General features: G+C 38.5%; 1 protein-coding gene across 1 annotated transcript in view; it reads left to right on the top strand.

Moving 5' to 3' along the window:
• LOC142657885 (transmembrane protein 132D-like) overlaps positions 1-17,618 on the top strand; it is an 863,822-nt gene that overhangs the window by 224,639 nt on the left and 621,565 nt on the right. The window lies entirely within an intron of this gene.

Consider the following 17,618-nt stretch of genomic DNA (forward strand, 5'->3'; position numbering starts at 1 on the left):
AAGCAAGGTGACCAAAAACCATCAATTCTGACAATGTTTTTTATTTGTTTTTTTTTATGGCGTTCACCCTGGGCTATAAATGACCATTTTACTTTATTCTGCGGGTCGATACGATTACGGCGATACCAGATGTATATAATTTTTTTATGTTTTGCAGCGTTTGTGCAATAAAATCACTTATTTATAAAATAAATTCATTTTTGTGTCACCATATTCTTAGAGCCGTAACGTTTTTATTTTTCAGTCAAAAAAGCGGTGTAAGGGCTTGTTTTTTGCGGGACGGGATGTAGTTTGTATTGGTACCATTTTTGCGTACATGCGACTTTTTGATCACTTTTTATTGTATATTTTGGGAGGGTTGGTAACCAAAAAAATTGTGATTCGGGCACTGTTTTTCGTTTATTTTTTTCGCGGTGTTCACCGTGCGGGAAAAATAATATTACAGTTTTATAGTTGGGGTCGTTACAAACGCGGCGATACCAAATATGTGTACTTTTTTTAACGTGTTAATTTTTTTCCTATAATAAAAGTCTTATTATAGGAAAAAAAACATTCTTTGTTTATGTCAATTATAACTTTGATTTTTACACTTTTTCAAAACATTTTTATTATCTTTTTTTAACTTTTTTTACTTGTCCCACTAGGGGACACTTAGACTGGCAGCTCTGATCGCTGCTGGAACACATTACACTACACACGTAGTGTAATGTGTTCTAACTGTCATTGTAACGTAACTGTCACACTGACAGGAAGCAGAGGAGGAACGGCCGGAGGCTGATCCTCCGAGGCTTCCGTACATGGCAACCCGGAGGTCATTGTCTGGCCTCTGGTTGCCATGATAAGGATCGCCAGCCCCCGCAAATACATGTGGGGGGCTGCCGATCCGCTGTAAACCTCTTCGATGTGGTGATCGCAATCGACCACCGCATCGAAGGGGTTAATTGCCGATTTCAGCGGCGACAGGCCGCTGATCGGCAACGGGGAGAGCAGGGCTGACACCCTGCACAGTTAGCCGCCGCTGCGGTGTAGCGCCGCGCGGCGGTTAACTTTTAAAGCGCGGACGTAACTGTACGCCCAGGTGCGCGAAGTTACTGCTTATCTGGACGTACAGTTACGCCAAGGTGCGGGAAGGGGTTAATGTGCTTTTTGAGCCACTCCTTTGTTGCCTTGGCTGTATGTTTCGGGTCATTGTTGTGCTGGAAGACACAGCCACGAGCCATTTTTAATGTCCTGGTGGAGGGAAGGAGGTTGTCACTCAGGATTTGACAGTACATGGCTCCATCCATTCTCCCATTGATGCGGTGAAGTAGTCCTGTGCCCTTAGCAGAGAAACACCCCCAAAACATAATGTTTCCACCTCTATGCTTGACAGTGGGGACAGTGTTCTTTGGGTCATAGGCAGCATTTCTCTTCCTCCAAACACGGCGAGTAGAGTTAATGCCAAAGAGCTCAATTTTAGTCTCATCTGACCACAGCACCTTCTCCCAATCACTGTCAGAATCATCCAGATGTTCATTTGCAAACTTCATGTACATGTGCCTTCTTGAGCAGGGGGACCTTGCGGGCACTGCAGGATTTTAATCCATTACGGCGTAATGTGTTACCAATGGTTTTCTTGGTGACTGTGGTCCCAGCTGCCTTGAGATCATTAGCAAGTTCCCTCCGTGTAGTTTTCGGCTGAGCTCGCACCTTCCTCAGGATCAAGGATACCCCACGAGGTGAGATTTTGCATGGAGCCCCAGATCGATGTCGATTGACAGTCATTTTGTATGTCTTCCATTTTCTTACTATTGCACCAACAGTTGTCTCCTTCTCACCCAGCGTCTTACTTATGGTTTTGTAGCCCATTCCAGCCTTGTGCAGGTCTATGATCTTGTCCATGACATCCTTAGAAAGCTCTTTGGTCTTGCCCATGTTGTAGAGGTTAGAGTCAGACTGATTAATTGAGTCTGTGGACAGGAGTCTTTTATACAGGTGACCATGTAAGACAGCTGTCTTTAATGCAGGCACCAAGTTGATTTGGAGCGTGTAACTGGTCTGGAGGAGGCTGAACTCTTAATGGTTGGTAGGGGATCAAATACTTATTTCTCTGTGCACAATGCAAATAAATATATATAATTTTGACAATGTGATTTTCTTTTTTTTTTTTATATAATCTATCTCTCACTGGTAAAATTAACCTAGCCTAAAATTTCTAGATTGTTCATGTCTTTGACAGTGGGCAAACTTACAAAATCAGCAAGGGATCAAATACTTATTTCCTTCACTGTATGTAATAAAGACTATTTACATTTTATGTGTATTGGAGCAAAATAAAAATTTGGTAGTGAGGGTGGACTTAGCCTTTAAGTGGTATGAGATTCCCCTTAAGGACACAGCCTAGTTTTGGCCTTAAGGCTCAGAGCCCATTTTTCAAATCTGACATATTTCACTTTATGTGGTAATAACTTGGGAATGCTTAAACCTATCCAAGCGATTCTGAGATTGTTTTCTCATGACACAATGGACTTTATGTTAGTGGTGAAATTTGGTTGATATATTCAGTGTTTATTTGTGAAAAATAGCAAAATTGAGATTTTTTTTTTTAAATAGCATTTTTCTGAATTTAAATGCATCTGCTTGTAAGACAGATGGTTATACCACCAAAAATAGTTACTAGTTCACATTTCCCATATGTCTACTATATGTTGGCATCCTTTTTTGAACATTCTTTTTTTTCTACGACGTTACAAGGCTTAGAACATAAGCAGAAATTTCTCATATTTTGAATAAAATTTCAAAAGCCTCTTTTTTTTAGGTACCAGTTCAGTTCTGAACTGGCATTGAGGAGCCTATATATTAGAAACCCCCATAAAACACCCCGTTTTAGAAACTAGACCCCTCAAAGTATTCAAAATAGCATTTAGAAAGTTTATTAACAGTCTAGGTGTTTCACATAAATTTAAAGCAATGTAGAGGGGAAAATTTACAAATTTCATGTCCGGTTTGAAGAGGTTTTGTGGTGCCAGAACAGTGGAAACCCCCCAAAAGTGAGCCTATTTGACAAACCACACCCATCAAGGAACTTATCGAGGGGTATAGTGGGCATTTAGATCCCACAGGTTTTGTGTTGCATTTTGTGGAATTAGGCTGTGCAATTGAAAATCAAATTTTTCCGATATAAGGTCCAAATTTTAATTTTGACAAGGAATAAAGGAGAAAAAGCACCCCAACATTTGTAAAGCAATTTCTCCCAATTACGGCAATAGCCCATATGTGGTCATAAACTGCTGATTGGACAGATGGCAGGGCTCAGAACGGCAGGAGCGCTGTTTGCCATGTAGATTTTGCTGGATTGGTTTCTGGGCGCCATGTCGCATTTGCAGAGCTTCTGAGGTTCCAGTACAGGGGAAACCCCTTAAAAGTGACTCCATTTTGGAAACTAGACCCCTTGAGGAATTCATTGTAGTTTTCATGGGGTGCATGCGACTTTTTGATCAGTTTTTATTCTATTTTTAAGAGGCGTGGTGACTAAAAAACAGCAATTCTACCATAGTTTTGTATTCCTTTTTTTTTACAGCGTTCACCGTGCGCTATAAATGACATATTCATTTTATTCATTTTATTCTAAACAGCAAGAAAGGCACTCTTAGTAGCTGTTCACCACTCTGGCTATTTGGTGGAAATTTATTAAGTCTATTGCACCAATAGGGTATTGGACAATGTTGTTTTTTTCAGGCAACCCATTCATGCAACCCCTTCAAAAGAAAACACCAGTTTCACATATGTGCATTGAGGTGTAATACAGAGATAAAAATATCCAGAGAGGCTGTCAGTAAAAACCTTGATTTATTTACTTGCTCAATCACAAGTAATTCTTCACGTTTAGCCCTTCACAATAGGACCCAATCAATCTTGATCAGAAGTTTACAGAGAGGAGAGGAGGACCAATAGCAATGATTTAAATGAGGCCCCTTCTTGGTATTGGTTAACACCACTATATCCTGAATGACTTCCTTTTCATTACCTTTGGCTTTATTCCCCTTAGGGCTCATCCACATGCTGCGGAATTGGCGCGTTTTTGTTTTGGACGGAATTTCGGATGGAAAAAACGCAGCAGAATACAGTAGCAGCATAGTGGATGGGATTTAACAAATCTTATCCGCTGCGTAAAAAATCAGAGCAGAAATTAACATGCAGTGTGTATTTTTCGGACTGCAGCATGTCAATTCCTGCTACAGAAAGTGGCCAGAATTGCTGCGTTTTAGTTTCCATCTCCTAACATTGTGAAAAACGCAGCAGAATATGCACCATTTTCTGCCGTAAAAACCACAGGAATTGTGACTAAAAAACAGCAATTCTACTATAGTTTTGTATTCCTTTTTTTTACAGCGTTCACAGTGCGCTATAAATGACATATTCATTTTATTCTGTGGGGCGATACGATTACGGCAATACCATATGTTTATAGTTTATAGCCTTTTTATGTCTTATGGCGTTTGCACAATAAAATACTTTTTATGAAAAATCATTTTTGTGTTGCCATATTCTAAGAAACAGAACTTTATTATTTTTCCAAAACCACGTGAGGGCTTGTTTTTTGTAGTTTCGATCAAAACCATTTTTAGGTACATGCAACTTTTTGATCTCTTTTTATTCATTTTTTTGGGATGTGAAGTGACCAAAAACTTGTGATTCTCATATGGTCTATTATTATTTTCTTTTATGACGTTCACCGCGCGGGATAAATAACAAAATAATTTTGTAGTTCAGGCCGTTACGGACGCGGCAATACCAATTATGTATAGTTTATTTGTTTATTTATTATTTGTTTATTAATAATAAAGGACTGATAAGGAAAAAGGGGGATTTTTACGTTTAAAACTTTTTTTTGACACAACTTTTTTTTACTTTGTCCTACTAGTGTACTTGAGGGCAGAAGGCGTAGTGCAGTGTATTAGAGCTGTCAGCTACTGACTGACAGCATGCATAGTGGGTCCTGACTTTGTCAGGACCCACTAGGCTTCCATACTTGACATAGCCGGACGCCATTGTTAGGCCTCCGGTTGCCATAGCAGCCATTGGCGCCCGCGATAATGTCGCGGGCCATCATACAGTGCTTTAACCTCTAAGAAGCCTCGATCGCTATTGAACGCGGCTTCTAATGGGTTAATAGGTGGGGACCACCACGATCGGTCCCTGCACACTGAGCTGTGATAGCCTGCTTTTGTAAACAGCAGGTATCACAGCTCAAACACGCGCCAGGGAAAGATGACGCCGTGTTAACTCAGGTCAGTACATTTACTGAGCTGAGCGCGAACGATGCGCAAAGGGGTTAAATGGATTGTTCAGGATAAGAAAAACATAGCTGCTTTCTTCCAAAAACAGTGCCAATATCTGTCTGGTATTGCAGCTCAGCTGTATTAAAGTGAATTGGGCTGAGAAGAAATACCAGACACAACCTATGGACAGATGTGGCACTGTTTTTGTTAAAAAGCAGCCATGTTTCTTTTAATCCTGTGAACCCCTTTAATTGCCATGTAGCTCTAGCTTATACTGTGGTGTAATCTAGATTCACTACTCTATTGTACTTGTACACTGCTGTGAAAAAGTTTTGCCCCTTTTAATTTCTTATTTTTTTGCACATTTGTCACGTTTGAATGTTAAGATCATCAATCTAATTTTAATATTAGAAAGATAAACCAAGTAAACACAAAATGCTGTTTTTAAATGCGGATTTCATTTATTGAAGGAAAAATTCTGTTAAGCCCCACTTGGACGTACTTGAAAAAATAATTGCCTCTAGTTATTAAATCTACCTGTTCACCAAATTCAATTTTACTAGCCACAACTAGGCAGGATTACTGCCAGAAATGTTGAACCTAAGCATCACTTAAATACAACCTGTCTGGTAATGTAAATCAGGCTAGAAGATCTCAAAGAGCAGCATCTGAAGGCACGTCCTAAAGAGATTCAAATATAGATGCCAAACAGTCATTGAAATCTACCAGTCTGGAAAGAGTTGCAAAGCAGTTGCTAAGGCTATGGAACTCCAGCGAACCATAATAAGAGCAATTATCCACAAATGGAGAAAATGTAAAACAGTAGTGAACGTTACCAGGAGTGGCTGACCTACCAAAATTTCACCAAGAGCGCATTGACGACTCCTCTAGGATGTTACATAAGAACCCAGACGAACATCTTTAACCCCTTAATGACCGCCGATAAGCCTATTCACGGCGGTCATTAGTGGGCTTTATTTGACAGCGCCGCCATTCCACGGCGCTGCATTAGAATAAAGTAAACAGAGCAGGGAGCTGTCAAATCTCCCTGTTCTCAGCTGCCAGAGGTAGCTGAGGGCTGGGGGCGTCCCTGCTCGACCGGGTGAGATCGATATAAGTATCGATCTCACCCGTTTAACCCCTCAGATGCGATGCTGAATAGCGTGCACCGCATCTGAGTGGTTATGGAGAGAGGGAGGGAGTTCCCTCTCTCCCCCACAGAAACCCGGCAATAAAATCACCAAGTGTCTGTGTCTCCGATGGCAGCCGGGGGCCTAATAAAGGCCCCCAGGTCTGCCTGTAGTGAATGCCTGCTAGGTCATGCCGGAGGCATGTCCTAGCAGATGCCTGTCCGTTTTATACGGACAAGCAGTAATACACTGCAATACGAAGTATTGCAGTGTATTATAATAGCGATCGGAGGATCGCATATTAAAGTCCCCTAGTGGGACTAGTAAAAAGTAAAAAAAAGTTGAATAAAGTTAATTTAAAAAAATGTGATATAATAAAGCAAAAACGTTACACATATTTGATATCGCTGCGTCCGTAACGACCCCGACTATAAAGGTGTTACATTATTTAACCCACACAGTGAACACCGTAAAAAATAAAATAAATAACAATGGAAAAATTGCTGTTTTCTGTTAATCCTGACTTAAAAAAAATTTGATAAAAAGTGATCAAAAAGTCGCATCTGCTCTCAAATGGTACCAATAAAAACTACAAGTCGTCCCGCAAAAAAAAAAGCCCTCATACAACTGCATCGGCGGAACAATAAAATAGTTATGGCTCTTCAAATATGGAGACACAAAAACAAATAATTTTGAAAAAAAAGTGCTTTTACTGTGTAAGTAGTAAAACATACAAAATCTATACAAATTTAGTACCGTTGCGATCATAACAACCCGTTGAATAAAGATTGTGTTATTTATACCACACGGTAAACGATGTAGATTTAGGGCGCAAAAAAAGAGTGGTGAAATTTCAGGTTTTCTTCTATCCCGCCCCCCAAAAAAGTTAATAAAAGTTAATGAATAAATTATATGTACCTCAAAATGGTGCTATGTCGACGCAAAAATAAAAAAGTTATAGCTCTTCGAATGTGACAATGGAAAAACGTAAAAAATGGCTTGGTCATTAGGGCCCAGAATGCAAGCAGGGGGAAGGGGTTAAAACTGCAGGGCTCACTTGCCTCAGTTAAGGTCAATGTACATGATTCCACAATAAGAAAGACACTGGGCAAAAAATGGCATTCATGGGAGAGTTGCAATGTGCAAACTTCTGACCAAAAAAAACACAAAGGCTCGTCTCGCATTTGCCAAAAAAACATCTATTTGACCCCCAAGACTTTTGGAATAATATTCTGTGGATTAATGAGTCAAAGGTGGAACATTTTGGCGTAAAGCTAACATCGCATTCCACTATAAGAACATTATACCAACAGGCAAACGTGGTGGTGGCAGTGTAATGGTCTGGGGCTGCTTTATTTCTGATGGACCTGAACCACTTGTCATAATTAATGGAACCATAAAGTCTGCTCTCTTTCAGAAAATCCTGAAGGAGAATATCCACCCGTCAGTTCACGACCTAAAGCTCAAAAGCAGTTTGGTTATGCAGCAGGGCAATGATCGGAAGGGCACAAGCAAGTCCACCTCTGAATGGCTAAAAAAATAATAATTAATCTTTAGTTTTTGGAGTGACCGACTCAAAGTCCTGACTTGAATACTATTGATATAAAAGAGTATCCGGCACACCAATTTTGAAACAAAGGTATTTTTATTTTGTTTTTATTTTTAATGCCAGTGGCAGAGTGCGACGTTTCGGTCTAAGTGACCTTCATCAGGCACTGAGCGGTGCTGGAAAACTGTATAGACGAGCGCTAGTGGTGCTGATAGCGCCATGACACAGCTGCCAGCCGCTATCAGCACCACTAGCGCTCGTCTATACAGTTTTCCAGCACGGCTCAGTGCTTGATGAAGGTCAATTAGACCGAAACGTCACACTCTGCCACTGGCATTAAAAACAAAAACAAAATAAAAATACCTTTGTTTCAAAATTGGTGTGCCGGATACTCTTTTATATTTATATTTGGGTTGTGCCCCTATCCGTGCAAAACCCCACCCTTCCATTTATCTGGTACTGTCTGAACCTATACACAAATTAAATACCATTGAGATGCTGTGACAAGACCTTAAACCGGCAGTTCATGTCGAAAACCCTCCAATGTAGCTGAATTAAAACAATTCTGCAAAGTAGAACGGGACAAAATTACTCCACAGCGAAGTAAAAAAAACCATTTGATTGCAGTTGTTATTGCCAAGGGTGGCACAGCCAGTTATTAGGGGGGCAAATACTTTTTCACATGAGAATGAAGATTTATGGAATGATTATTTAAAAGCTGCATTTTATGTTTCCTTGTGTTGTCTTCATCTTATATTAGCATTAATTGGATGATCTTAAACATTTAAATGTGACAAATTAGCAAAAATAGAAGGAATCAGATGAGGGGCACAGCACTGTAACTTCAATATGGAGAATCAGCTTATCCTCTTTACAGTTTAAGATTTAATTGTTGCAAATAATATTGAGTTTTAGTAGGAAAGGAATTGCTTCTTATATTGTTTCCTGCAACATGACAGGTTCAGTGTTCCCTTCATATTGTAAAAGTAAACTATACGGAGAGATTCTAATTATTATAGTGCAAATAATCTTTGAGAAATTCTTCAAAAGTAATCTGATATTACGTACAGTGTCTGCATTTTTCTAGCATACCATTATTGAATATTCTGATTGTAAGAAATGACATCACATTGTAAAAAGAATTGTAGAAAATGAAACTGACAAAATATTTGTTTTAAGAAATATAATTTTTCAAGATTGGGTTGGAAATAGATAGTATTTTTCATAAACATCTGTTTACTAACCTCCTGGGCTCTGAAATCAAAATGAAAGTGTTTTCTTTCTCGGTAGCATAACTTGTTGTGAATATACACATCACTTCCATGTAATTATCTCACAATATATCCCTAACTTATACCTTTGACATATTGCTAAATACTTAAAGAGGTTGTCCCACCAATTTTGGTCTTGTGGACACAGCCCATTTTTTTTAAATCTGACATTTGTCACTTTATGTGGTAATAACGTTGGAATGGTTTTACCTATCCAAGCAATTCCGAGATTGTTTTCTCATGACATATTCTACATTATGATAGTGGAAAAATGTGGTCGATAAATTTGGTTTATTTGTGAAAAGCACCAACATTTAGAGAAAATTTTGAAACATTTTAAATGTATATGCTTGTAAGACAGACCGTTATATCACACAAAATAGTAACTACTTAACATGTCAACTTTATGTTGGCACAGTTTTTGATTTTTTTTAGGACCTTACAAGGCTTATAACTTTAACAGGTATTTCTAACATTTTAAATGATTTCCAAATCCTATTTTTTTTTTAGGGACCCTACAGCTCTGAAGTGGCTTTGAGAGGCCCATACATTAGAAACCTCCCATAAATCACCCCATTTTAAAAACTGCACCCTCAAAGTATTCAGAACATTTTTTAAGTTTTTTTTACCCTTTAGCCATTTCACAGGATTTAAAGCAAAGTGGAGGTAAAATGTACAATTTTTTTTTTTTTTACGAAATTCCATTTTAATTCTATTTTTTCTGTAACAGAGAGGGTTTAACCAGAGGCACGCAGCTCAATATTTATTGCCCAGATTCTGCAGTTTTTAGAAATATCCCAGAATTGGCCCTAGTGTGCTATTGAACTGAAACGCAGACCTCAAAAGCAAAGGAGCACCTAGAGGATTTTGGCGTCTCCTTTTTATTAGAATATATTTTTGGCACCATGTCAGGTTTGAAGAGGAATTGTGGGGCCAAAACATAGGAAACACCCCTAAAAAGACAACATTTTAGAAACTACACCCCTCAAGGCATTTATCTAGGGGTAAAGCAATTTGATCCCACAGGTTTTTGTTAAATGTATTGAAATTATGCCATTAAAATCAAAAATGTTCTCATAAATGAAGTTTTAGCTCAGATTTTTTCATTTTTATAAGGAATAAAGGAAAAAAACACCCCAATATTTGTAAAAAAAAAATCTCCCTAGTACGGCAATACCCCACATGTGGTCATAAACTGCTAAATGTTTATTGTGCAAACGCTGCAAAACTATATACATATGGTATTGCTGTAATCGTATTGACCCGCAAAATAAAGTAAAAATGTAATTTATAGCCCATAGTGAACACTGTAAAATAAAAGAATAAAAAACATTGTCAGAATTGCTGGTTTTTGGTCACCTTGCTATCCCAAAAAAGGAATAAAAAGTGATCAAAAGGTCGCATATCCCCCAAAATAACACCATTAAAAAGTACAACCCGTCCCACAAAAAACAAGCCCTTACACAGCTTTATTGAATGAAAAATAGAAAAAGTTATGGCTCTCAGAATATGGTGACACAAAAAATAAATAAAATAAAAAAAAAAGTTATTTTATTGTTCAAACGCTGCAAAACATAAAAATATATACATATGGTATTGCCGTAATCGTATCGACCCGCAGAATAAAGTAAAATTTCATTCACAGCGCACAGTGAACACGGTGAAAAAAAATTCAGAGTCTGTCACATTGCTTCACAAAAAATGAAATAAAAAGTGATAAAAAAAAAATCGCATGTACCCCAAAATGGTACCAATGAAAACTACAGCTTGTTCCGCAACAAATCAGCCCTCACACCGCAGGAGAAAAAATAAAAAAGTTCTGGCTCCCAGAATATGGCGACACAAAATGTGCAAGGTGTTCTAAAAGCGGATAAGATTGGGCACCATTTATCAGTGCGACGCTGGCCACAAATCTGCAGATTAGTATTTATTTACTGCATTATTATACCCTCTTATTATTCCCTGATGTACTCCGCACAGCTTACATATACCCTGATGTACTCCGCACAGATTACATATAGAAGCAAAAATTTGCTTCTATTACCTGCTGTGTGCCGTCGCGGAAGATCCAGGCGATATTGGAACACAGGAGTGTGGAGCTGGTGAGCTGGAGGTTTCCTCCCATCCCCTTTTCCCTGCTATTACTACAGATTACATATACCCTGATGTTCTCCGCACAGATTACATATCCCCCACATTATAAACTGAAAGACCAGCAATACTCCAAACAGAACTATTACCAAACAAATTCTACGCTCCAAAAGCCAAATGGCGCTCCCTCCCTTCAGAGCACTACAGCATGCCCAAACATTTACATCCACATATATGGCATCGCCATACCCGAGAGAACCCGATTTAACATTTTATGAGGCATTTGTCTTCAGTGGCACAAACTGGGCATTGTGCACATTGTGCACTAAAATGGCTTATCAGTGGAAAAATGCAATTTTCACTTTGCATCATCCATGACGTAATAGCACGTCGTGGTGCGGGGGTTGATGTATGGAGCCAGCTCACGTACTGAGTCCACTCCATACGCTGTGGGTGTGAGCTGTGTATTAGGGCACATTGGTGTAATTGCTGTTGAATTCCGCTGCGGACAGTCCGCAGTGGAATTCTGCAGCAGACGTTTTTTGCAGTTGTTTCTATACATTTTTAGCAAACTTAGTTCAGACATTGCAGAAAATTACTGTGCGGAAATTAGGCTGCGGTGCAGATTTTTCCCTCCGCAGCATGCTCTTTATGTTGCGGAGAAGAAGCGGAATTTCACTGCGGATTTCAGCCTATGCAATGCAAAAACGGAAATCTGTTGCAGGTCCGCTGTGTTTTCTGCAACGTCTGAATTACCTGTCAAATATGAAAATGTTGCTGCAGATTCGTTGCGTAATTGCCCCGAATCTGCACCATTTGCAGCGGAAAAATTCCGCCACGTCTGAACATGGCCTTACAGCTGACAATATACTCCAATACATTAGTATTGCAGTGTATTGTACCAGCGATCCAAGGATCGCTGGTACAAGTCCTCTAGGGGGACTAATAAAATGTGTAAAAAAAAAGTTAAATAAAGTTATTAGTACTAAAGAAAACACATTAAAAGTTAAAAAATAAACACCTTTTCCCATTTTTCCTCTAAAGTAATGTATAAAAAAAAGAATCAAAATTGGTATCGCTACGTCCGTTAAAGTCCAAACTATTACAATATACCATTATTTAACTTGCACGGTGTACGCCTTAAAAAAAAAAAAATTTCAAACGCCAAAATCGCTGTTTTTTGGTCAACTTAGCTCTCAAAATTTTTTTAATAAAGAATGATGAATAAATTATATATACCAAAAAAATGGTACCAATAAAAACTACAGCTCGTACATCTTGTCCCACAAAAAATAACCCCTTACACAGTTCAATCGCCTAAAAAATAAAAAGTTTATGGCTCTCGGAATGTGGTAAAACAAAATTTTTTTTTTTTTAAAACAAATAGTTTTTTCTTTGTAAAAGTAGTAAAATATAAATTTGGTATCACATTAATCATTTTGAGCTGCAGAATAAAGTTAAGTTGTCGTTTTCACCGCACAGTGAAAGCTGTAAAAACGAAACCCAAAAAATAAAATGGAAGAATTTTTTCCTAATTTTAGCACGCACAAATTATTTTTTCAGTTTCCCAGTACATTACAACATTATATGGTACTTTAAATGGTGTCAATAGAAACAAACTCCTTCCGCAAAAAATAAGCCTCACACCACTATTGATGGAAAAATAAAAACAGTTATGGATTTTGGAAGGCGGGGAGTGAAAAACAAAAATACAATAGCAAAAAATGTATCAGTCCTGAAAGGGTTAATTAATTTCTAATGAAAATAACATTTATGACCACATGTGGGGAATTGCCATACTCGGGAGAAATTGCTTTACAAATGTTGGGTGGATTTTTCCCCTTTATCCCTTGTGAAAATGCAATATTTTAGTGGAAAAAATTTGGATATTCATTTTCACGGCCTAATTTCACGGCCTAGTTCTAATAAATTCTGCAAAAGACCCGTGGGGTCTAAATGCTCACCTTATGTCTAGATAGATTCATTAAGGGGTGTAGTTACCCAAATGGGGTCACTTTTGGGGTGTTTACACTGTTTTGGTCCCTTCAGGGCTTTGAAAATGCGACATGACACCTGAAAACCATTCCAACTAAATTTGAGCTCCAAAAGCCAAATGGCGCTCCTTCCTTTCTAAGCCCCGCTGTGGGTCCAAACAGCAGTTTATTACCATATATGGAGTATTGCCATAATCGGGAGAAATTGCTTTACAAATGTTGTGGTTCTTTTTCTCCTTTATTCCTTGTAAAAATGTCTATGTTTTTTCAGAAAAAATAGTAGATTTCTATTTTCACGGCCTAATTCCACAAATTCTGCAAAAAAAAACAACCTGTGGGGTCAAAAAGCTAACTATACCCCTAGAAAAATTCCTCAAGGGGTGTAATATCCTAAATGGAGTCACTTTTGTGTAGTTTCCACTGTTTTGGTACCTTAGGAGCATTGTAAATGTGACATTGCCTCCGCAAACCATTCCTGCTAAATTTGAGGTGTAATACTCTGCCAATGGTGTAATACTACATTTCCACTGCAGCGACTGCTTCCCTTTTTGATGTCAGCAGATTTCCAGAGGCTTCAGGAGCCGGACGCACAGCTATCAGCGGTTTGCCAGGGCAGCTGTATTTAGAGAAAGGAGTCGTCTTTATGACACAACCCCTTTAAAACCCTGTTTAGGGCATCAACTTTGGTTCAGCAACGGTTTCACAGTAATAAATACCTGAAATTTGTATTTTTTTTTTAAAATGTCCACATTTGTAAAGTTATGTAAATTACAATATTATAATAGATACTGGTTACATATTTATACACTATATAGACAAAAGTATTGGGACACACCTCTTAATCATTGAATTCAGGTGTTTCATTCAGTCCCATTGCCACAGGTATATAATATCCAGCACCTAGCCATGAAGTTGCCTTTACAAAAATTTGTGAAAGAATGAGTCGTTCTAAAGAGCTCGCTGAATTCCAGCGGGGCACTGTTATAGGATTCCACCGTTGTAACAAGTCAGTTCATGAAATTTTGTTTCCCCTAGAGACAATATTTCAAGATCAACTGTGAGTGGTGTTATTGTAAAGTAGAAGCGTTTAGGAACCACAGTAACTCAGCCACAAAGTTGCAGACCATGTAAAGTTACAGAGTGGGTTCGCCGAGTGCTTGAGGCGCATTGTGCATAAAAGTTGCCAATTCTCTGCTCACTTAATACCTGCAGAGCTCCAAACCTCCTCTGGCATCCGTACAAAAACTGTGCCCCAGGAGGTTCATGGCATGTCCGAGCAGCTGCATGCAAGCCTTACATCATCTAGCACAAGGCAAAGGGTCGGATGGAGTGGTATAAAGCACATCAGCACTGGACTCTGGAGCAGTGGAAAGGTGTTCTGTGGAGTAATGAATCACTCTTCTCTATCTGGCAGTCTGATGGACAAGTCTGGGTTTGGCAAATGCCAGGAGAACGTTACCTGCCTGACTGCATTGTGCCAACTGTAAAGTTTGGTGGAGGAGGGATAATGCTATGGGGTTGTTTTTCAGGGGTTGGCCTAGGCCCCTTCGTTCCAGTGAAGGAAAATCTTAATGCTTCAGCATACCAAGACAGTTTCTACAATTGTATGCTTCCAATTTTGTGGGAACAGTTTGGGGAAGGTAGTTTTCAGTTCTAGCATGCATGACTGTGCCCCAGTGCACAAAGCAAGGTCCATAAAGACATGGTTGGATGAGTTTGGTGTGGAAGAACTTGACTGGCTTTGCACAGAGTCCTGACCTCAACCGCACCAAACTCCTTTGGGATGAACTAGAATGAAGATTGCGAGCCAGGCCCTCAAATCCAACATCAGTGTCTGACCTCACCAAGGATGAATGGGCAAAAAAATCCCACAAACATACTCCAAAATGTTGTAGTAAGTCTTCCCAGAAGAGTGGAAGCTGTTTTAGCTGCAAAGGAGGGACCAACTCCATATTAATGCCTATGGATTTAGAATGGGATGTCATAAATCTCCTGTAAGTGTAATGTGTAGGGGTCCCAATACTTTTGCTCATATAGTGTATACATTTTCATGGGATTCCTAGTTGTACGTAAAAGAATGCCTAATGGTTGTATAATGAGGGGTTATGCAGCGTACTAATACTGTATACGTTTTGTTTTAGTTCTTTGAGAGCTAAATATACCATATCAGCAGCAATTGAAAGTGGAGATCTTGAAAATGGTGAGGAATTGAAACACCGATTATGTTAGAGAGGTGGGTTAATTTCCATTAAGCAATGATTATAAAGGCTCTGGTACCTTTTGTTTTTATGCACCTTGCAAGAACTCTAGTGATTGGTAGGAGTCAAAGGGGTTCAATGCGGTTTTAGGCCAGCAAGGCAGAAACCTTCAACCCAACCACTGTCTTACCAATTTCTACAGTCTAATCTGTGCTTTGCTAATTTATTTATTACAGATCATTTCCCATTCTTTAATCTTAAATTATCTATAATCAAATATTCTGAACTAAGGCGAAAGGTTAAGTAGAAATACATGAAAAGTATTGAACAGAATATGGCTAAATGAGCAAAGTATGTAACTGGCATATTATAAATAAATGATAATAATTATAGGGAAGGACTTGAAACCTGAAGTCATACTTCTACCTCATTGCTGTAGCAGCTCCAGTCAATTAGCTAAAGGGTGGTCTCCTCCAAGGAGATTATTACTTTATCTCTAGTGTTTCTGCTAAAGTGAAATTCCTAGAGAAAACCTCAAAAGAAAAAGTGAATTCACTTTTACTTGGAGGAAGTCTATCAATAATTGTATTGCTCTATTTTATACTGGCACCACTGTAACTCAAGTAATGTCGCCTGCACTGGCGTCCGGGATTCGTATCTGACCATAGACAACATCTGCATGGAGTTTGTATGTACTTCTCATGTTTGCGTCTATTTCCTCCAAGTACTCCCACACTTCAAAAATATACTGATCGGTCAATTGGCTTCCTATAAATTTGGCTTGCATATGTTTGAGATAGGAAAGTTAGATTGTCAGCTCTATTTGGGCTGCTAGTTTATTTCAGTATTATGAGTCTAGCTACTATTATTTACATACATATATATTATAAATGTTTTTGGAGATTCTCAGAACTGAAGGTATGAATGATTATGGGGCAGACACTGATACAGACTTCTTTCCAATAGACATTATTGAAGTGAACTCCTCAGCCTGTAATAACTGTCTGCAGATATCAGTAGGCAACGTTCAACTAAAGATACACTAGACTTTAGATGTAGTGTCCCTTTAAATGCCACACAATAAGTAAAGATGACTTCCTTTATGAATTACACTCCAGTTACTAATCAGATACGGTTTCTGAATTGATAATTATAATCTCTCTCTTTTCCTTTGATCCTAACATATACAGTAGCGAGTGACAGCTGTTTTAGGATGGGAAGTATATCACGGGTTATTTGACTGTCAACATGGAAGGGGTTTAAGAAGTCTCCTGATAGAAGAATGCTTTATGCTAATAAACAACAAGGATATAAACAATAAAATTTTCAGGTTGCATTTTTTTTTGTATGCAGACTAAATCCAGTAGCAACACTTGTCAGAAAACATATTAATATTGAAATCAACTTCAGTATAATTTTTACAAGAAAATATAATACAGAGTAATAATAATAATACATTAAAGGCTATGTACACCCTTGAAATAGTTGTTTTTTAAAATTTTAATAAAAATGTCTATTAGCGTGATTTGTGCAACTTTCTAAATACTTTTTATGAAAAATAATTTTACATTTTTCAGATGCAGCTGCTTTGTTTCCTGTATACAGAGCAGCTGTATCTAGCACTGAAACCTGTATCCGTCAGCTCAGCGGGACTGGCAGGTTCAGTGTAAGTGGGTTCTGCGTGTCTCTGACATGCAGGATCTAGCTGTTAGGGTATGTTCACACGACTTATTTTCAGCCGTTTTTTGGTTTGTAAACACCCTGAGAAACGGCTGAAAAAACGGAAGCTGAATGCCTCCAAACATCTGCCCATCGATTTGAAACAGCGCTTCGTTCCGACGGGGCTTTTTTTATGCAGCCGTTTGAAAAAACGGCGCGTAAAAAAACACCCCATGAAAAGAAGTGCATGTCACTTCTTGAGCCGTTTTTGGAGCTATTTTTCATTGGGTCAATAGAAAAAACAGCTCCAAATACGTCTGAAAAAAACCGCATAAAAAAACCTGATGCTTTAAAAACGGCTGAAAATCAGAGGCTATTTTCCCTTGAAAACAACTTTGTATTTTACAGCCGTTTTTAGTTTAGCATGTGAACATACCCTTACTTATCATATCTAACTTCATAACT

The sequence above is a fragment of the Rhinoderma darwinii genome, chromosome 1 (genome assembly GCF_050947455.1).
Source record: "Rhinoderma darwinii isolate aRhiDar2 chromosome 1, aRhiDar2.hap1, whole genome shotgun sequence".
In the NCBI taxonomy this organism is placed as follows: domain Eukaryota; kingdom Metazoa; phylum Chordata; class Amphibia; order Anura; family Rhinodermatidae; genus Rhinoderma; species Rhinoderma darwinii.